The sequence below is a fragment of the Peromyscus eremicus genome, chromosome 11, assembly GCF_949786415.1.
Source record: "Peromyscus eremicus chromosome 11, PerEre_H2_v1, whole genome shotgun sequence".
Lineage (NCBI taxonomy): Eukaryota > Metazoa > Chordata > Mammalia > Rodentia > Cricetidae > Peromyscus > Peromyscus eremicus.
The window spans coordinates 57262852-57283352 of NC_081427.1; the positions used below are offsets into that span (position 1 = coordinate 57262852).

General features: G+C 44.3%; 1 pseudogene; it reads right to left on the bottom strand.

The window, feature by feature from the left end:
- Nucleotides 1–339: 339 nt before the first annotated feature.
- Nucleotides 340–750, bottom strand: LOC131921561 (small ribosomal subunit protein eS12-like; annotated as a pseudogene).
- Nucleotides 751–20501: the final 19751 nt, after the last annotated feature.

Here is a 20501-nt window from a genome sequence, read left to right on the forward strand (position 1 = left end):
TTCTTGGCTCTTCCTCCAGCACCATGTCTGCCTGCAGGCCACCATGCTTTCTGCCATGATGATAATGGACCAAACCTCTGAACCGTAAGCCAGATCCAGTTACATATTTTCTTTTATGAGTTATCGTGACCATGGTATCTCTTCACAGCAATAGATACCCTAAGACAGTCACAATACCCAGTAAGTAGTTATTGTCGGTTCTAAAGACTAGTTATATATCTATCTATCTATTTTTATATATATTTATTTATTTTAAAAGTATTTTAAATTAGATGCGCAAGTATATAAAACAATGGTTTCACTGAGACACTTTTTAAAAGAGCCATTTTTTTAAATTGTTCATTTCTTGCATTTGAAGTACTCTTTGGTGACATCCTTGGGCTGGCTCTCTTTGTCATAATCCTTCACTGAACAACTGTAACCAACCACTTTATGGGGTTTCCCTCTCAGTTTCACAGAGGCCTGTCCAATCCCCTAGTTTCCTGTCATCATCAACCTTAACTTGGCTGATTTGGTGCAAAGGGCATCCACCTACTTGACACACAGGCTCATCACAGGTGGAGGCAAGCACACAAAGGTGAGCTCGGCCCTCGTCTCAGGTTTTGATAGCTTTGTGAATTCCTCATGCTAGGCCATTATGGAGGAGGATGGTCCTTAGCATCTCTTGAAAAGCCACGTTACCATCTGTTATGTCTCTCTTACACCTCCAGCAGCAATGCCTTCCTGGGCCACGGCAGCGGGTTCCGGGTGAAGTCAGGTCTTGAAGGCGCTGGAGCCTGCCTGTCACTCAGAGATGGCAGGGGAGAAAGCTCACAGAGACATTTTTTATATATTCACATAACATACATTGTTTGTAGTCAACCCTATAGTGCCTGGATTCTACGTCCTCTCTTCCCACTGATCCATTTCCTCTTTCCTAAAAGTCCCTCTCTACTCTCATGCCCCCTACCCCCCGATTCCATATATAAGAAGAAAACATGTGAATCTTGTTTTTCTGAGCCTAGATTATTCAGTTAACACATGGTCTTCAGATGCATCAATTTTGCTGCATGCGATATGATTCCATTCTTCTTTATGGCCGAATACTACTCCATTAAGCATACATACCATACTTACTCATCCATTCATCTGTATATGGGCACTAAAACTGTTATGATCAGTGCTGTGGTAAACATGGGTGGGCAGTTGTGCGTTGTACTTATTGCTCTGTGTGTACCCAAGAATGGTATATTTCAATCATATATATTTATTTTTAGTGTTTTGAGGCACCTTCATACTGATTTCCACAGTAGTTGGACTATTCCATTCCTTCAGTGGCATATAAGGGTCCCCGTTCCTTATTTCTCTTCTTCGTTTATGGTCATTCTGATTAGAGTGAGATGGACCTCTGTGTAGTTTTAATTGGATTATCCTGATGGCTAAAAATATTGACTTTTAAAAATTATTTCTTTTATTTTAGAGATTATAATATAATCACATCTTTTCCCTTCCCTCCCTCCAACCTTCCTTTCCTCTTTCAAATTCATAGTCTCTTTGTTCATTAATTGTTGTGACATGGGTATACCTGTATATTCCTAAATATAATCTGCTCAGTCTGTGTAATGTTACTTCTAGGTATGATTTCAGAGCTGGCCATTTGGTATTAGATAACCAATTGGTGTGTTCTTCCCTGAGGAAAACATTCCTCCCACTCTCAGCATCCCTTAGTTGCCTGTATCTTTGTGTAGGGTTGAGACCTCGTGGTGCTTCCTCTATTTACATTGGTATTGTTGTTGTCTCTGTTCAGCTCACGCTTAGACAGTCATTGTGGTGAGTCTTTACGGCTGTAGCTTCTGACATTCTGACACAATCTCACATCATACTCCCTGATCCTCCGTCTGTTTCTGTCCCCTCTTCCCACTGTTGGCTGAGCCTTAGGGGTGGGAGTTGTCCTTTAGATGTACCCACTGGGACTCAGCTCCAAAGTCTGCATTTTGATTGGTTTGGTTTTCTGAAAGAAACTCTTCTTGTGGACCATGTTCTAATGTATTTATTGGCCTTTTATATTTCTTTCGAAAGTGTTTCCCCAATTCATCTCCCTGTTTATGGGTTGAGATTTTTTTTAAAAAAATGTTTTGTTTCTCTCTTTTTCTGGCTTCTTTATGTATTTGAGATATTACTCTCCTGTGAGGTGAATAGCTGATAAAGACTTCTGTCTGTATCCTCTCCCTTTTCTCTGTCACCTCCTTTGCTGTGCAGAAACTTTTAACTTCACACAATCCTGCTTGTTAATTCTTGCCACTATTTCCTGATCTTTTGGCGTTCTGTTCAGAAAGTTTCTGCTTATGCATTTACCCTTACAGCATTTTTCTGATGTTTCTGCCAGTCAAGGTTCGGGACTTTCATTAGGTCTTTGATCTACTTTGGGTGGATTTTCACACAGGTGAGAGATACGGATCTAGTCTTATCCTTCTACTCAGTTTCTGCAGCACAATTTCCAACTCTTTCTCAAGAGTTGGGGAAATCCCCTCCATAATTTCAGTAAATAGTCTTTTTTTTGGGGGGGGGTTGGGGTTGAGACAGGATTTCTCTGTGTAACCTTAGCTGTCCTGGAACTCACTCTGTAGACCAGGCTAGCCTCGAACTCAGAGACCCACCCGCCTCTGCCTCATGAGTTCTGGGATTAAAGGCATGTGCCACCACCATTCAGCTGCCCTGTGGATTCTTAGGTTCAGTCTCTTGATCATGTCCAGAGTTCCTGGATGTTGTACTCATGCTTGCTTATTTATTTTTCTTTGTTGATATCTGATTATAGTACTGCCTCAACTCTTTCATTTCTAATATTCTTTCTTTTATTACAACTGATTTTTTCTTTTCCTTGATATCAGGTCCCTGAGGTAGGTCAGTGCCAACAGATTCCCTCTAAAGATAGGAAATACAGTGAATCTTCTTTCCACTTCTCATCATCCAGAGGGGTCACCTTCTCATCAAAACCCTGAGTAGATTAAGGGTTGTGATAAATGTAAACTTATCCTGTGGATAGAACGGCCCACTCCTCATATCAGGCATACCTGGCTCACCTTTTAGATAAGACTTAGGATTCCTCTTTCTTTGTTGGGTAATGTATCTCAAGAAATAGCAAAACAACAACAACAACAACAATATTAACAATAATATAAAATTACTGTCTACTCAGATGTTCATGCTGGCAAAAGTGAATGTTCATTGTGCCTAGCATTCCACACTTTCCCTCTGGGTTTTCCTGGGCTGTAACCCCCTTGGGGGCAGAAAAGTCTAGAGAATATTCAGCTCTTTCCTTTTTGGTGTCAGCTAGCCAATGGTGGAGGTCCCGAGCTGTCTGGAGTGGCTTTAAGTTTGTCTGCTTTCTGGGACAAGGTTGCACAATCTGAAGTCCCCGCCACTAGTGCATTCTCCAGATAGATTAGTTCAGTGTACCCCGAGCGAGGGCTGGGCCAGCAGGGGGCGCCACTGCTTGTCCGATCTAAGCCATCCTCGCCCCCACTGAGGGAAGGCCTACAGACTCCTGTGGAGAAAGGGGGCAGCAATTCCCGTGCTTCCCACAGCTATGGCTCACACACCTGCCCAGTCTCCTGGCAGACAAGAATGACCAGCCTTAAAGGAAAAGCAAGCTGCGCTCTGGCATCTCCAATCCAAGTCCCACTGCATCTACTTTCCGGTAATCTTGCTTCAGTTGCTTCTCAACAGGTCACGAGAGAGACACTGGCAGAGACAGTGTGGCAATACTTGCTCTGAAGGACAAGGAAAATGTGGGGACTTGAGTTTTGCAAAACAGCAAGCTTTGGGTGCACCCTTCTCAAGATGGCTCCCTTTGAGCAGCACCCAGTGTGGCAGACCAGCCCCCACCCTTATTTACCCCAGGAACTCTTGAGGAATGAGGGATAAGAGACTTAGTTAGAAATAGAGGGGAGAGAGAAACAGAAAACTCAGGATAGACTTGGGTGGGCCTGGATCCTTATCCACCAGCCCAGAACTTTATTCCAAAGGTCCATTTATAACAATGCCAAGAGGTGGAGCAAAAGACCTCCCTCTTGCTAGTTAGACCCTTACAAATACCTGGTACCCAGGCCCGTGGTGCAATCAACCTCCCATGCAGTCCTGCTGGGTACAGCCACTAGGAAACCTAGTGGGCTCCAACAACCCAGCTTTCATGTTGAGAATTGTAGAACTCCTCTTAAATACCAGCTAGCTACGCGGCTCCCAAATTGGCTAAGTTCCGCCTGCCTTTCTGTTCCTGTGACAATTTTCCCCACTATGTCCCTCTCCCTTTGCCTGTCTGTTGCTTCTCCCTGTCTCGTCTACCAAGCAAGAGCTGGTGTAGTACTGATGCTTTCTGTCCTGCACAGCTGTGTCCCCTCCAGCCTCCGAGTGGCAAGATTAAACTTCAGTGCATTCTGTCAACTACCTTGCTGAGAAGACATTGTCGGGTTTGTTTGCCTCTGAAGCCACTGAGAAGCTGGAAGGCTCGGCCTGTTGTTCATCTGCTCTCTTCATAACCTTAATTTAGAAGTAGTCAACGGGAGGCAGAGCCAGGCGGATCTCTGTGAGTTCGAGGCCAGCCTGGGCTACCAAGTCAGTTCCAGGAAAGGAGCAAAGGTACACAGGGAAAACCTGTCTCGAAAAAAAAAAAAAAAATCTGGGTACAGTGTTGCTGCATAGTTAGAATGAGAAGGTAATTATGACATGTCTACACATCACTGGCTTTTTTTTACTCAGGCAAAACTGAAATCAGTGGATAAAGTACTCATTGCAAATTCATGAGGAACCGAGTTCATATAACTGGCATGTAAAGGCTCAGGATTAGGATTAATGTTAGGGTTTTGGAGTTAGGGTCAGGGATGGGGGTTACAGTCAGGATTAGGAGAGTTAGGCTTAGGGAGTTAAAGTTAGTGGGGTTCGGATTAGGGTTTACTGTTAGGCTTAAATTAGGGTTGCTCAGGGTTACGGGTTAGATTTAAAAATTAAACTGATATTAACACTTGATACTATTACTATGAAAATTGATGTAAGAATTAGGGTACATACAGGAGTAGGGTCAGGATTAGAGGGTTGGGTCAGGGTCAAGGGTTTCGGGTGAGGGTTAGGGTGAGGGTGAGGGTGCTCTTCTTGAGGTCAATGTTATTTCGACCTCAAGTGCAGTGCCATGCCTCGCAGCCTGTGCTTCAAGGCTACAGCTTTACTAGCCAAGCCTGAGGGGACTGACCAGCCTCGATGGCGGTAAATGCTTGGACAATCATGTCTGCCTGACGGCGCTGTGCAAACCTCATCTTATGGAAACACCACAGGCAAACAAGGAAGGCAAGTATCACAAGAACCAATAAGGCACCTAGTCCCGCCCACTCCTTCAAATGATTTGCTGCAAGCTGGATCCAGGAAGTCAAGCCCTCAGCCATGCTGATGTCCACTGGAGTGGAGTTAATGGTCACCACCGCTGCTCTCAATTTCTCCAGGGTTTCTTCGAACTTTCCAGACCAGTTTCCTACAAGAAATCTAGAGGGGCTGGAGAGATGGCTCAGAGGTTAAGAGCACTGCTTGCTCTTCCAAAGGTCCTGAGTTCAATTCCCAGCAACCACATGGTGGCTCACAACCATCTGTAATGAGATCTGGTGCCCTCTTCTGGCTTGCAGGGATATGTGCAAACAGAACACTGTATAAAAAAAGTGAGGGGTTGAGGAGAGAGCTGAGTATGTGGAAAAAAAAAAACTTAAAAATAAATTTAAAAAAAAAAAAAAAAAAGAAGTAGTCAAGTCTTTTCAGGTCATATTTACTGGGCCCACAACGATCAGTCTTAACAAAGAGGTACAAGAGTATGCAAGGTATGTTACGTAGGCAAAATAAAACTTTACCCAGGCGAACCATAGCCAAGGTGTCCACAGTGGGCTCCTGGGACTGTTACATGACAGATAGTCCAGTCAGAACTTGAACCGTCCTCGATGCTGGTTGTCCCCTTTTTTTTTGGGGGGGGGTGCGTGTGTGACATCTTTTGATATTGAAGTACGTCTCTCCCAGGTCAGCTGACTCTCTAGTTTTGCAAATATTTCCCATCTTAGTTCATTTTGATGTTGGTAGAGACTGGCTTTATGTTCTTGGAGATGTCTTCTCTTCTATCCTGCTACTGAGGCAGCAGGCTTGATTTGCCATCAAAAGCTCTCTGTACTTCTGTGGACTAGCTAGGCTTCTCTGAATCCGGATAGCAGCTGACCTAGAAGCCAAGACACAGGGAGGATTGATTGTTGATGCTGGCCAATGAATGCCTGCTAGATGTCAATACTCACAAATGTGTCCTAGACTGGAGGGTCTGCTGTATTGTTTCTATCTACTGGTGAAACCTGTATCTAAATGCATGTTTAATCTAAATGCCAGAAAGCTCAGAAATTAATTTTTGTTCAACTAGAGTAATCTATTGGTGTCTCGATGAAAAAAAAATGCTATGCTCTTTCCGTTATTTTAATTGTCTTAATTTTAGGGCTTTTAAAGACCGTTAGCCGTTTTAACGTTATATAGTCAAGAGTTTTCTTTTAAGTATTATTTGGAAAGTTAGAGTTTAAGTAATTTCCCAGATCTCTCTCCCCTAAAACATAGCTATTGTTTCTCTTAAGAATCGTAGGTCTCTTGCAAAATCTCGTGATTTGTTATAGTAAGCTGGCCCTTCTGGGGGCTGTTCCCTGTGCCTCTCCACCATCTGGGTCCTCCTTTGTCATGCTAAGGACCTATATGGATTTTTTTGTTGTTGTCGTTGTTTCAAAGTTTATTTAGAAAATGCAAAATGCTCGATAATAGTCCCTTAATGTCCTTATTAGAACTTCTGTAGGAGTTGCCTCAAGTCTTCACTGGGCTCCTCTGATTTAGACTATCCTTGGGGTAAAGTGTAGGGGCTGAATGGTCTCCTTAGCCCCCATCTCTTCTGGGGAGCAGGTGGGATGCTTCCTATCACTGTGAAGCAGTACTGTGCTCCTGTATCTTTTAGGAGAGCTCAGCTCAAGTCTACTTGGTGCTGCCACCCAGGAAGCAAAGGCCGATGACCTAAATGTGATGGGGTTGGCCTTGCAGGTGTTAGCATCCACAGCAGGGTACCTGCTGTGGAACAGTGTGGTCTCTGGGGTGGAAAGATAGCACAGTTCCTTCCTTCATTGTTTGTACACTCTGTATTGGAGAATTTACTTACTTGCCAACATTTATTTGTAAGTTTGTGGCTCCAGTGCTTATAACTGGCCATTTGTAATCCTGGGACCAACACTGAGGTGCTTCCCAGTTGTTTGTGGGCACAGGTGGAGTGGTGAGACATTTGAGTCATCCCAGGCAAATGTTCCCATCTGAGGTTTCTTGTTTCAGCTCTCCTACCGAAAATAACTGTCCTTTTCTCTGTCTATTTAGTGCCATTTCCCCTGTCTCTATGTTCCTTGTTGCTGACATCATCTCTAAAATGGACCCAAATACAGGGCTAAAATGCCATCTTCCCTTCTACGGGCAAGAAGGCCATGACAGACCTTGGGGGAAAATACCACTGCTAGATCACTGTAAGAGCAAGGTGTAGTACTGTTGGCATTGAGTTCAGTGTTAATAAATCAGCAGTATTTGATGAGTTCTTTAAACAAAAGCAAGCACAAAACATTATTATATTGATCATCAAATGTGGCCAGAGGCTTGCAAGAACATACTCCCAAGGAACAAGGATTCAGTATTTATTCAGTTTTTGAAGTGACTTTGATGTAAAGATAAGCCCTCAGCCAATTCTATGTGTAAATATTCACATTGTTCTGTAAGGAGATCTCTTCAAGGAATCACTCACTGCTTCCGTGTTTCAGAAACATCTTACTTGAATCTAACCAAACAAGTTTCTCAGGCACCCTGTGGAAAACACATTGGCTCACTAAAGACATCGGCCTCACCTGAACCCATACACGACCTTATGACATCACCAAATGCAACCACCTTGAGTAATGAGGATTGACAGTATCTCTTTCTTGCCCTTATTAATTCCTCATGTTTGTGGGAACATGGTCATTGGGATAAACCAGGGGCCTTTTTAATTCCTTGGATCAGTATTCTCTGGAGAATGTCACTTGACAAATGATGATTATTATGTAGTGTTGAGTTGAGCTTTGAGCTTTTGGAAGAAAAAACCAAAACAAAACAACAGTTATCTCCACAGTTTTTGTTCCAGACATCACAATTTATGTGCTTGTCATGAGATTTGGAAAGTTGGCAATGTTTGATCACTCTGAGTCCTTTAAGCCTGCCTGGTACGTCTCCCTCATTCAGATTTATTTGCTGATCAGTTGAGTGAATCACTCGCTGCTTCCCACTTCGATGTTTGGTACACTATTAAAAATAGCAAGAAAATGGCAGCAAAGTGCTTTCAGATACCTGTGCTGACAACCATAGACAAAAGCAGCCCCCAGCGTTAGGCAGAGAAGCCGCCTCTTACAGTGAAAGGGAGTGAATGCAGACTTATGGCTGCCAGGAAGCAGAGAACCAGTGATGGTCGTGGGCCCAGCCTGAAGCACGTCACGTATTACCCCCCCCCCCCCCAAGGCCGAGGGAATGTGTGGGAGAGAGGGCAGAAAGCCTGTAAGAGCTAGGAGATGGGGTGGAGGGCTACAAAATGCCTTCTCTAGACTAAATACAAGTGCGGCTGTTGTTAACTCTCATCGACAGTAGTTACTGTGCTGGGCCCACACAAGACTGGCTGTATCAACCGTCGCATCAAGAAAGAGGAGGGGTTCATGGGGCCCTGGCCTTTACCCCTACACTGTAGGGCATTGATAGATCCTGCGAGAGTGGGGACCACTGTCATTAGTCCTGTACACACTGTTGAGCCCACCAAACTCCAACAGATAGCTCTAAATCCCTGATCACACAGATAACCCTGGTAATCTCAGTGGGTCACCAAACAATATGAATAGGCATGACCACATGAAAGAGATTTTTGAAGAGACAGGTGTGAGAGTAGTCACTATGCATGGCCTATACCTATGAAATGTAAAAAAAATAATAATAATAATAATCAAAAAACAAGGAAATATGAATCACAGTGTAAGACCTGCCTCATTTCTGAGTTCGTGGCTCCCTCCCTATACAGGATGGGGCAGTGGTGGGCATGAGCACTCTTGCCTCACTCCCAGACTTGGATCCCAGTCTGTGCTGGTTTCTCACAAATCTCATCAGTCATCACGCTACCCCAGTCCCCAGACAATGGTTGTAATTAAGTCAACCTTCTCAAGGCTCCTTACACTGTGTGAGCGGATTCCCAAGAGCTTGCTTACAAGAGCAGGCAGAAGGAAGAGTTTAGGGGAGGCCAGTGTCGGGGATTGGGAAACTGTTTGGTCAGAGATTAGAATTAGATGTTTTCTGACACACACATGGATGAGCAGATTCCTGGAAGAGATTTTCTTACAGAACAGTACATGTTTATGTGTTGAATTAGGGTAGTGATTGTCCTTATTCACCAGGTTATAAAAGCAACCCAGTGGAAGGGTGGCTGGTTGAGAGTGGGAGAGCTAGTTTGGCAAAGGGTTCGTAACTGCCACTGCCATTAAATAACTTCATTTGCTCTTGTATTTTCAGTGTCCCATGTCCGCCCATGTCATTCTTACCTACTCCCACCTCCACACGATGCCCTAAGCACTGAGGAGAGTGGATATCATGACAATACTTGGATGAGGAATCCTACAACTTTTGAATTTCACTCCTAATTGACCTTCCTCATTGATGAGGTTCCCAGGGGACACATGTGCACAGAGGGTTATAAGTTCTTATGGCTTCTATTAGAATTGGCCCATGCTCTAGCTGTGTTAGTAGTCAATCAGAGGCACACCTTCTGAGTTTTGCCTCAACGGTGGGATCCTAACCTAAGCTTTCTCTGGATGCCCCTCCAGATCCTGGCCAATTTTATCTTACCATCCGGAGAGCGAGTTAGGCAGGATTGAGAGTCTCTGGGAAGTATCACTTATCCCACTGTAGATCATAGGTTCACCCCTACCGTTTACCCAGGAATTAAGTCAGTCCTGGTGGGATGACCTTAGTAGCAGAATCCTTGAAGTGATGGAGTCATGGACAACATAATAAAACTCCTAATAAAGGGAGACTGTGCTGTGAGGAGATGTGTTGTAGCTGCATTTAAATGCCCAGGCCCTGCCCTTGTCGTACCACGTCCCAAGTCATTCTGGACAACAAACCATCGAAGTCAAAGAAAATGGCAGGCCATAGGAGACACTAAGTTTCTGTTGTAGGGCCAATGGTGGCTAGTTGGGCACATGGTTTCTGTTCATTGCTGGCATTGGAGTCCCCAATGATAATGGCTTATGAACTTGGAGGTAGGGCCATCTAGGGACAGTGAAGATAAGCATCTTCCACACTTTAAGTTCCACTGTGAGATGAAGAAGGTAGTGATTGAGGTCACAGGGATAGTTAACTCTTTAGGATGAGGAAGAGAAATCGTTTTGAAGGTAGAAAAGAGTGGTATTTAGGAAATACTACCAAGTATGGAAATACTTCCCTGGCCAGGAAGAATTCCTGAGAGCAGGTGAGAAGGAATGAAATCAAGAAGAGCAGAGGGAAGGGAAAAACAGAACTATCTTCCCCTGCATCCCTCCAAAGGTGTGCACAGAGGGTGACATCTACCATGCCCCAAAGGCTAACCAGACAGAAGATTGCCTTGTAAGGACATTTTCATAGCAGCCACTTCACAGTCTGAGGGTGAGGTACCCAGGGCTTAGTGGAGGTTATTCAGGTGGAGTGTGGAAGGGGATCCATGCCACTGGCAGAGTCTGTTGTGGTAGACCACCTTAGACCACCTAGTACCTCCTGGCAGCCAGTTAGGTCAGTACTCTGCTACTGGGCACCACCTCTTAGTGCTCCACCTCCAGTCTTTGGGAGCCTGTTAGAAACATTGGCTCTCAGCCTCATCCTCAACTCGACTGAGCGAGGCTTTTTGGCAGGAACTGTGGGTGATAGGTGTGCGGGTGGTAGGCTCAGAAGCCTTGTCTAGATCTCTGCTGTCCTTGGTTCTCAGGGCGTTAGGGGAGGGTGAGGACAGAGACCAGGATGAGGGATGAGGCTGGAGGAGGAAGTGTAACTACACTCAGAAATAGAATGGAGTATGTCACTAGAAAAAAGCCTCCGAACGGTGAAGACACCTGCTGACGCAGCCTGGGGCTAACCTAGATGGTGGCCGCAGGTAAAGGTGGTGTGAGCGCACCTTCCAGAGTCAGTGCCCGAGTAAGCTCAGTTGACTCTGGCTTTTCTGATTGTCTCAGTTTCTCGTTGTCCTGAGAATGTCAAACCACAGCTCACCGACCTGTCATCGCAGGATTGAAGGCCCTGAACGTGCCCTGTTGTTTTTCTTTTTTAATTTTTATTTTGCAATACAGTTCAGTTCTACATATCAGCCACGAATTCCCTTGTTCTCCCCCCTCCCACCCCCCTCACCTTCCCCCCCTCAGCCCGCCCCCCATTCCCATCTCCTCCAGGGCAAAGCCTTCCCCATAGACTGAGATCAAACTGGTAGACTCAGTCCAGGTAGGTCCAGTCCCCTCCTCCCAGGCCGAGCCAAGCATCCCTGCATAAGCCCCAGGTTTCAAACAGCCAACTCATGCAATGAGCACAGGACCCGGTCCCACTGCCTGGATGCCTCCCAAACAGATCAGGCCAATCAACTGTCTCACCCATTCAGAGGGCCTGATCCAGTTGGTGACCCCTCAACCATTGGTTCATAGTTCATGTGTTTCCGTTCGTTTGGCTATTTGTCCCTGTGCTTTATCCGACCTTGGTCTCAACAATTCTCGCTCATATAAACCCTCCTCATTCTCGCTAATTGGACTCCCAGAGATCCACCTGGGGCCTAGTCATGGATCTCTGCATCCAGATCCCTCAGTAGTTGGATGAGGTTTCTAGCATGACAATTAGGGTGTTTGGCCATCCCATCACCAGAGTAGGTCAGTTCGGGCTGTCTCTCGACCATTGCCAGCAGTCTGTTGTGGGGGTATCTTTGTGGATTTCTGTGGTGCCCGGTTGTTTTACGGAGCCCTATGGATCCGTGCTTTCTTCTCTGTCTGACCTAACCTTTCAAACATCTGGTGACAGAGCGGTCTCTTCTGAAAAGCCATCCACAATCTTGTCTGGGCCCCCTTCCCTGTGTGCCTACCTCCATCTTCCGTAGTGAGGTCATGACCAGTAAATGGCCTTTGAAGAACTTGGTACCTGGCATGCAGTAGTAGGTGTCCAATAATCACCAGCTTTTTGTATCCCCTAGAAGTGGATTGCACTGAGTTGAAAGATAGAGGAACACATAACTGAGAGGGAATGGCGTACTCCAACAGGGGTGCCAGGAAGAGCCACGTTGGAATGGCTGCCTAAATGTTCTCTGTTGAGAAGGGCAGGAGTAGAATCTTGTGTCTTTAATGTACTTGTACATGCTTAAGGTGTAAAGCAAGCTGTCTTGCTGTGTGTAGCATAGGATGGTTGGGATGGCTTTGCTCACTCACGTGCTCTGGTCAGTCATACCAAACAGCAGAAAGCTGGTCATTTCAGCAGCTCATCCCCAGTCATTCCACCGTTAGGAAAGCTTTGGGTTTGCTGCGGCTGATTACATGACGCGCGCGTGTTAGCACTAGTCTGGGAGGCTGCCTCACTCTGCTGTGTTGAAGCCCCTGTGATCAGTGTATTGCACATTGGGCCCATTTACATATATTTCAGAGACTCTGGAGCCTAATTTGACCACTTTTAATAGTTATTTTATAGCTTTGAGTCTGTGCTCCTATCCTGTTATTTCCATCTGCAATTTAGTTCAAATCAATTTCTTAAATAGGCATGTAATAGCTTATTATGTTATTCTTCCTACGGGAAAATATGATCAAGTTTATTAATTTAGTCTTTTTAAAGTTCACGAAATATCTGTTACCTGGAAGGGAGGGGGATGAATGCTTTTAAGGGTGCAGTCCTGAACCAGAAATTGCCTTTGTCCTTTAGGAGCCTGAGAGCCTAGGAGGGGAGATGTCCTAGGTAAAGATGACAATACACCTAATAGAATAATGTATGCTCTGGAAGCTGCAGGGTAGAGTGAGTGCTGAATGGTGGAGTCCAGGTTTGACAGGAGGGACAAAAGGCATTCTAGGAGGACAAAACAATTTATAAAAAAATAAACTTTTTATTTTCATGCATATGTTGCGAAGGACATGGGCCATCACCAGGTGGTCCAGTACCCACAAAAAGAACTAACATTGAGTGAGTGCTGATGTTTAAGTACACACGTATTACCTCTTTGAGCACCCCCAAAGCCCCATGAGGTGGGAAGTTCTTTTGCTCATTTTGTAGGTAAATAAATCAAGGCTCAGGAAGGTTAACTATTCTGCTCAGCATCACCCAGCTGGTCATGGTATGCCTGGCGTTGCAGACCCGTCTACCTCCAAGCTCATGTGTTCCCAGAAGACTGACATTTATACACTCCACAAATGTTTGTCAAGCATCCGGAACATCTCAGGATTTGGGGGACCCTGAGATGTGACAGAGAGCCACAGACACAGCTTCTGCAGCAGTATAGCAAGCTGTGTCCTATCCCTGCGAAGGGCACAGACACATGGCGGCACAGAGGACACCTACATTCTTCTGGGGCATGGTGGTTGGCAGTTACTTATAAATTGAGGGGGATTAATGTGCCTTGTTGACCTCAGCAAATGGCTTCATTGATTATCCTGAGTAATTAGAAATGACACAGCTAAAAAGAATACTGATGGAAAAATGGAGATCTTTAGATGTCATAGTCAGACATCTACAGCTAAAATATTTTCTTAAAAATATCAGTTTTGGTAGATGTAGACCCAATTGCCCCAGAGGAAACTATACCTAAGCCACTGCCATATACTATGATATGAATGTGTGTGTGTGTGTGTGTGTGTGTGTGTGTGTGTGTGTGTGAGAGAGAGAGAGAGAGAGAGAGAGAGAGAGAGAGAGAGAGAGAGAGAGAGATCTGACAACCAGCTGTGGTTTTGTGGTCTGCTGGCCTGCTTAAATAATTTTACAACACTGAGGAACTCAAGAACAATGTAACCCCTGTGAGGCATCACTGTCTACGGTGTGGGGCCAGCCCTCTAAAGTGTTATTCATGCTGATAGCCTTCATTTCTTCTTTTTCTGTTTATATAAAATAGGGCAATTTTTCTATTTCTTAAAGTCAGGTATCTTTGGTCATATTAATTTATCTTTGGCTTTTAAGAGAATGAGATTCCATTGTGCCCGTGCGGATATAGATCCCAAACAGCCAATAACTGATGTGGGTGAGGCTGTACTGTGGGCCTTGGGCTCAGCTTCAAGGGCAGTGCTCTGTAGTAAGTGAGCCTGTGTGAGGAAGGGAAGCATCTTGTGACTCAGCTCAAATACTACTACAGACTTGAGAAGTTGTAGATTGGTTCTCAATACTCTAGTTGCTCTACTGTTCTCTGTACTTGTTCTGTGAACTTGTGAAGATCCACCCCCAGCTGAAGTCAGGCTTGACAAGTCGTGAGAGGTGGTTGTGAGGATTGCGGTTCCTCGTATTCCAAGTGCAAAGCACTTCGACAATGTTTCTTAAAATGCTGTGTTTCACTTCAGCATCCCAACGAGGAAAAAATAACTCCAAGAGACCAGAAAGCTCACTTGAAAAAATTAACCTGTCTCATGAACACACCAAAAGATTCTTCAAAATGGCTTTAAAAAATGCTTTTTAAAAAAATCCAGAGTTGAGTAGAATATTAATGTATATACTGTAGTTCCTTGAATGGAAACACGTAGTATACATTAGTTATCCTTTGTGCTAAATTAATCCCATAAAGAGTAAAGTTCAAAATATGAGCAGAGGGCTGGAGAGATGGCCCGGGGGGAAGCGTGTATACTGCTCTTGCAGAGGACCCAAGTTTCCAGCACCCATGTTTGTATGTCACAACTGCCTGTAACTCCAACTCCAGGGAGATCCCACATCCTCTTCTGGCCTCTGTGGCCACTAGCACTCACTTACATATGCACACACATACACACTTAAAAAGAAAACGAATCTTTAAAAAAGGTCAAGTTTAAAAATATGTGAATGAGATGAGTCACCTGAGTTACTCCAGTGACCAGCATTTGTCATCCTTCATTTATTTGCAGAGCCCAGTAGATTTTGTAAAATTATCTAAACGTTGTCTTTAGGGTACAACATCTCTCCGTGCCTTTCTCCTCTTAACATCTTGAATGTAATAGCACAGTAGTCTCTTTTCTGTCCCTTAAAACAAGCCAAGTCTTCTCTGGTCTCAGGACCTGCTTTCCCTCCACGGAGCTGCTGACGCCTCACCCCATGTTGGGGGAACACAAGCTCCATTTACTTCAGGTCTTAGACCTCAGACCATCACCCCCAACCTTCCCAGGAATGCCTTATTCCAAGTGGCTTTTCCCCTCTGCTGTCTGCCTACGACGCTTGTCACAGCCTATCATGTTTGCCCCTTCCTTAAGGCATACAGTGGACTCCTTGATGAACATTTGTCAGATGAATACAGGACTTCCTGAGCATTCTCCCACATTCCCATATCCTTTCATTTATCCACAGAACAAGACCAGTTGTTACACACCGGGTGTCTTTTGTGCACGTGTCCTTGTAAGGAGCATTGTCCACTCATAGTGACCTCCATGAAACTGTCAGATGGTTAGTGCTTAGCCCTCAGACCCCTCATTTTACCTGAAAGTAAATATGGGATGTAGGGGCTGGAGAGATGGCTTAGTGCTTCCTGCTCTTCCAGTGGACCTGAGCTCAGTACCCATCACCCATCTTGGGTTGTTCACAGTTCCAGAGGGTCTGATGCCCTCTTCTGGCCTCTGCAGGCACCTGCATATGCATGGCATACCTTATACACACACAAAATTTTAAAAAATATATATTGGATATAAATAAGATGTAAGCACATGAGGAATAATAATAAAATGTTAAATGAAAATCTTCCTTGGACATGTTATGTACATGCTCCTTAAACAGGAAGCCCCTGTCTTGCTATGGCGTAGTCCTCATTGTGTATATCATTTCTGTCCAGTGTTTGTTTTCTTTCCTATCTCCATAGAGTCTCCACTTCCTCTGCTATAACTCTAACCAGTTGCTCCAATGACAGCTTCTTCCTAGTCACTGACCTGTGTCTGTATGTCTGTATCTATCTAGGGGGTGGTTCTCACCACCTCCTCCACCATCTCAGACTTCCTGGCTGGCTATCCAACTCTGACCCTTATTCTCCAGGAACCACTACTCCAGGGTAGCATAATAGAACACAGAAGAAGACTCTTAGAAAATTGCATTTATAGAGTTAAATGTTATCATCTTGTTATAAGACCACATAAGTATATTTCTTTTGTAAAGCTAACATTGTAAGATGAGATTTATGCCAACGTGTTAAGACTCAGATGCCTTTAAAAAAGGGTTTGCAGAAGACTCTTGTCATCTAGGATTGGGGTTGTCAGATTACAAAGATTTCTTCCACATAAGTAGCCCTTTTCTGTATCTGTGTTATGCTTACTATTTCTGTAGTGCCGTATCAATGGCCTTCGAAAGGTTCATTAATCTATCTTTTGTTGCTGTAAGAAAATGCCTGGGCCTGGGTATTCTCTAAAGAAAGGGTATTTATTTGGCTCAGTTTTGGTGGCTGGATGTCCAGTGTCCAGTGACTCCTGTCGTGATGGCTCTTCTTGGTTGTCAACTTGACTATATCTGGAATGAACTACAATACAAAAATGGAGAGCACACTTGTGCTCCAGATCTTGAGGCTGGAAGACAGGCACCTTTAATCCAGATCTTGAGGCTGGAAGGCACACCTTTAATCTGGGCCACCCCTTCTGCTGGAAGCCTATGTAAGGACAGCGGAAGAAGGAAGGAGGTTTTCTTTGCCTGCTTGCCCTCCCCTTGCCAGCACATCCATTCCTTCACTGCCAATGGAGCCTACTTCTTCAGGATTCCAGTGTATTCAAAAGACCAGCTGAGATACTCAGCCTTGTGGGACTGAGAAACTACTGGATTCTTGGACTTTCTATTCACAGCTAGCCATTGTTGGATTCAGCCTGTAAGTTATTCCCATAAATTACACACACACACACACACACACACACACACACACACACACACACCTACACACACATCTATCTATCTATCTATCTATCTATCTATCTATCTATCTATCTATCTCTATCTATACATACATACATACATACGTGTGTGTATGTATGTGTGTGTGTGTGAGTGTGTGCTCTGTGACTTCAAAGAACCCTGACCAATACAGATTTTGGTACCAGGAGTGGGGCATTGCTGTGATAGGCTTGACAATGTTTTTGTTTGGAAGAATGTAGACTTTTGGGAATTTGATTAGAAAAGCAATTGAATACTTTAAGTGGGTTTTAATGGCCCATCCTAGCAGCAGCATGGAAGACAGTGGTGCTGAGGTTGATTTGAACTGAGGGGCCTGACTCAAGAGGTTTCAGAGAACAATTTCAATATGATGCCTAGAAATCGTTCTTACGGTATTTTGGTGAAGAATGTGGCTGCTTTTTGCCTTATCCTAAGAGTCTGCCTGAGGCTAAAGTGAAGAGATTTGGATTAATTCTGTTAGCAGAGGAAATCTCCAAACAGCCTAGTATAGACTCTCATGTGGTTATTAGTGTTAATTCTAATGACAATTTATAATGAAAATGATAAAGCTGAGCAAGGAAAAATATAAAAATGTACAGATTAAGGAGAAAAGTAGCACCAGGAAGTGGAATGAAGCTAAGTCCTGTGTGCAAGGAGATAAACATTAAGAAATGGAATAAAGGGAGTGGTGACCTCAGGGCAGGATCCCACCCAGCTAAGCTTTCAACTTGTGAAAAGGAATTAAAGAAAAGCTTAGAGCCAGGCATGGCCGTGCACATTTTTAATCTCTGTACTCAGAAGGCAGAGGCAGGTGGATCTCCGAGTTTGAGGCCAGCCTGGTCTACAGATTGAGTTTCAGGACAGCCAAACTTAGGCAGTGAAAGAAACCATCAAAAGCAGAAAGTTGCTGAAGATGTAATTGAATGAGCAGGCCATGTTCCAGCCCCAGAAAGCAGCAGAACTTGGCAGCTTTGGCCACATGCTTCTGTCTTTAGAGTCAAGGACAGAAAAAAATGTGTTATGGAATATTCCTCTGTGACTAAGGAAAGCTGCTGAGGCCAGGCATGTGGCAGAGGTGTCCCTGAATGGAGGCCTAGTAGAAAGGCCATTGCATGAAGCTGTGAAGGTGAAGCCTGGATTGCCTTGGAGACAGCAAGATGTTGGAGATGCCAGAACCGTGGGATACCTGCTGAGGAAAGCTGCTAACAGAGCAGGCCAAGCCCAAGAGAAAGAGGTGTGTTGCAGTCAACAAAGCTGAAAGGAGTTGGAGATCTGAAGAGCGTTTTGACATCAGACATGGAGATGTAGAGTGGAGTGTGCCCAGCTGGTTTTCAGTCTTGTTTTGGCCCAGCATTTCCTCAATATCCTCCCTTTCCTCCATTTTGGAATAGTAATGTATATCCTGTGCTGTTATGTGTTGGAAGTATGTGATCTGTTTTTTTATTTTGATTTTATAGAGGATTGAAGTTAAGAGATTGCATAAATCTCAGAAGAGACTTTAAACTTTGCACTTTTAAACATTGTTGAGACTATGAAAGACTGGGGACTTTTGAAGTTGGACTGAATGCATTTCTGCATTATGTTATAGCTACAAGCCTATGGAGGCCAGGGAGTGGAATGTGGTGGTTTGAATAGGTATGGACTCCATAGACTCATTGTGTTTGAATGCTTGGCCCATAGGGAATAGCACTATTAAGAGGTATGGCCTTGTTGGAACAGGTGTGGCCTTGTTGGAGGAAATATGTCACTATGGATGTGGACTTTGAGATCTCATACATGCTCAAACCATGCCCAGTGTGACATTTCAGTTTCCTGTTGCTTGTGGATCAAGATGTAGAACTCTCTGCTCCTTCTCCAGCACCATGTCTGCCTGCACGCCATCATATTGCACAATGATGATAATGGACTAAACCTCTGAAAATGTAAGCCACCCCAATTAAATGCTTTCCTTTATAAGAGTTGCTATGGTCATGGTGTCTCTTTACAGTAACAGAAACATTAATTAAGACACTGCACATCATCAGTAATCCCTCCCAAAGATATGTGACCTAATTGCTACCCACTAAAAGGTTATGCCACCCCCTAACGTTGGCATACTGAGGATTCCATATTGAACATGTGAACCTTTGGAAGACAAACCAAACTCAAACCATAGCAGAAGCATCTTCTAATTGTGGCATCATCTTTGAAATATTTACATGTTTATTTGCTGGGAATTTTTGTAAATTTGTTCTTGTGTCTGTGAAAACTAATATTCTGTTTCACACCCAAAATCTTGACTTACTTTTAATTAGCTATGTTTTTGAAAGGTGTAGTCTATTTCAATTTAGTTTTTAATTATGTCTAATATTTTACCTGGTAGCTAGAGTTTTCCTGCCTGGCCCACAGTCAGGACAAATCTCTCTTACCTGCCAGTCCCACGGCCGCTCAGACCCAACCAAGTAAACACAGAGACTTATATTGTTTATAAACTGTATGGCCATGGCAGGCTTCTTGCTAACTGTTCTTATATCTTAAATTAACCCATTTCTATTAATCTGTAAGGTGCCACGTGACTCGTGGCTTACCGGTATCTTAACATCTTCTTCTGGCGGCAGCTGGCAGCTTCTTCCTGCCTCAGCCTTCCTGTTCCCAGAATTCTCTTCTCTCCTTGTCCCGCCTGTGAGGCTTCACTGTCTACGGTGTGGGGCCAGCCCTCTAAAGTGTTATTTATGCTGATAGTCTTCATTTCTTCTTTTTCTGTTTATATAAAATAGGGCATTTTTTCTGTCATTTTTCTATTTCTTAAAGTCAGGTATCTTTGGTCATATTAATTTATCTTTGGCTTTTAAGAGAATGAGATTCCATTGTGCCCATGAGGATATAGATCCCAAACAGCCAATAACTGATATAGGTGAGGCTGTAAGTGGACAGCGACCGTCTTAGTGTTGTAGGACACAGGTGAGAGAAGACACACAGAGCCTGGTGTCATCTTGGTCTGCACTGTCCTCGAGCAGCATGGCCAGTGCAACGTGGCCGCACATCCTTCCCTCTGTGTGCCCATCCCTCTTTCTGAACATAGGTAGCAAAGTCTCCCATTTGGCCTGCTTTCTCCTGATGCCCAGCATGTGCCCTAGCTCTGGGAGGCTATGCGCCAAGGAAATGCAAGGAAAAGTGTGTACCTGAGAGCTGTACCTGTGCCAGGATGTGCTTGGGGCCTGTGCATTCTGTTACTCTTGTGGAACCAAACTTTATACTGACTAAACTTCTGGAAGGGATGGCAGATCATGTGGGATAATCACTCCTGTGTCCACTCCTGTAGGTGGCTTCTCTATAGTTACCAAGGTTCCTATTGGTGGTCAAGGGCCAGCGTTATGGGTGCTTTAAATGTCTAG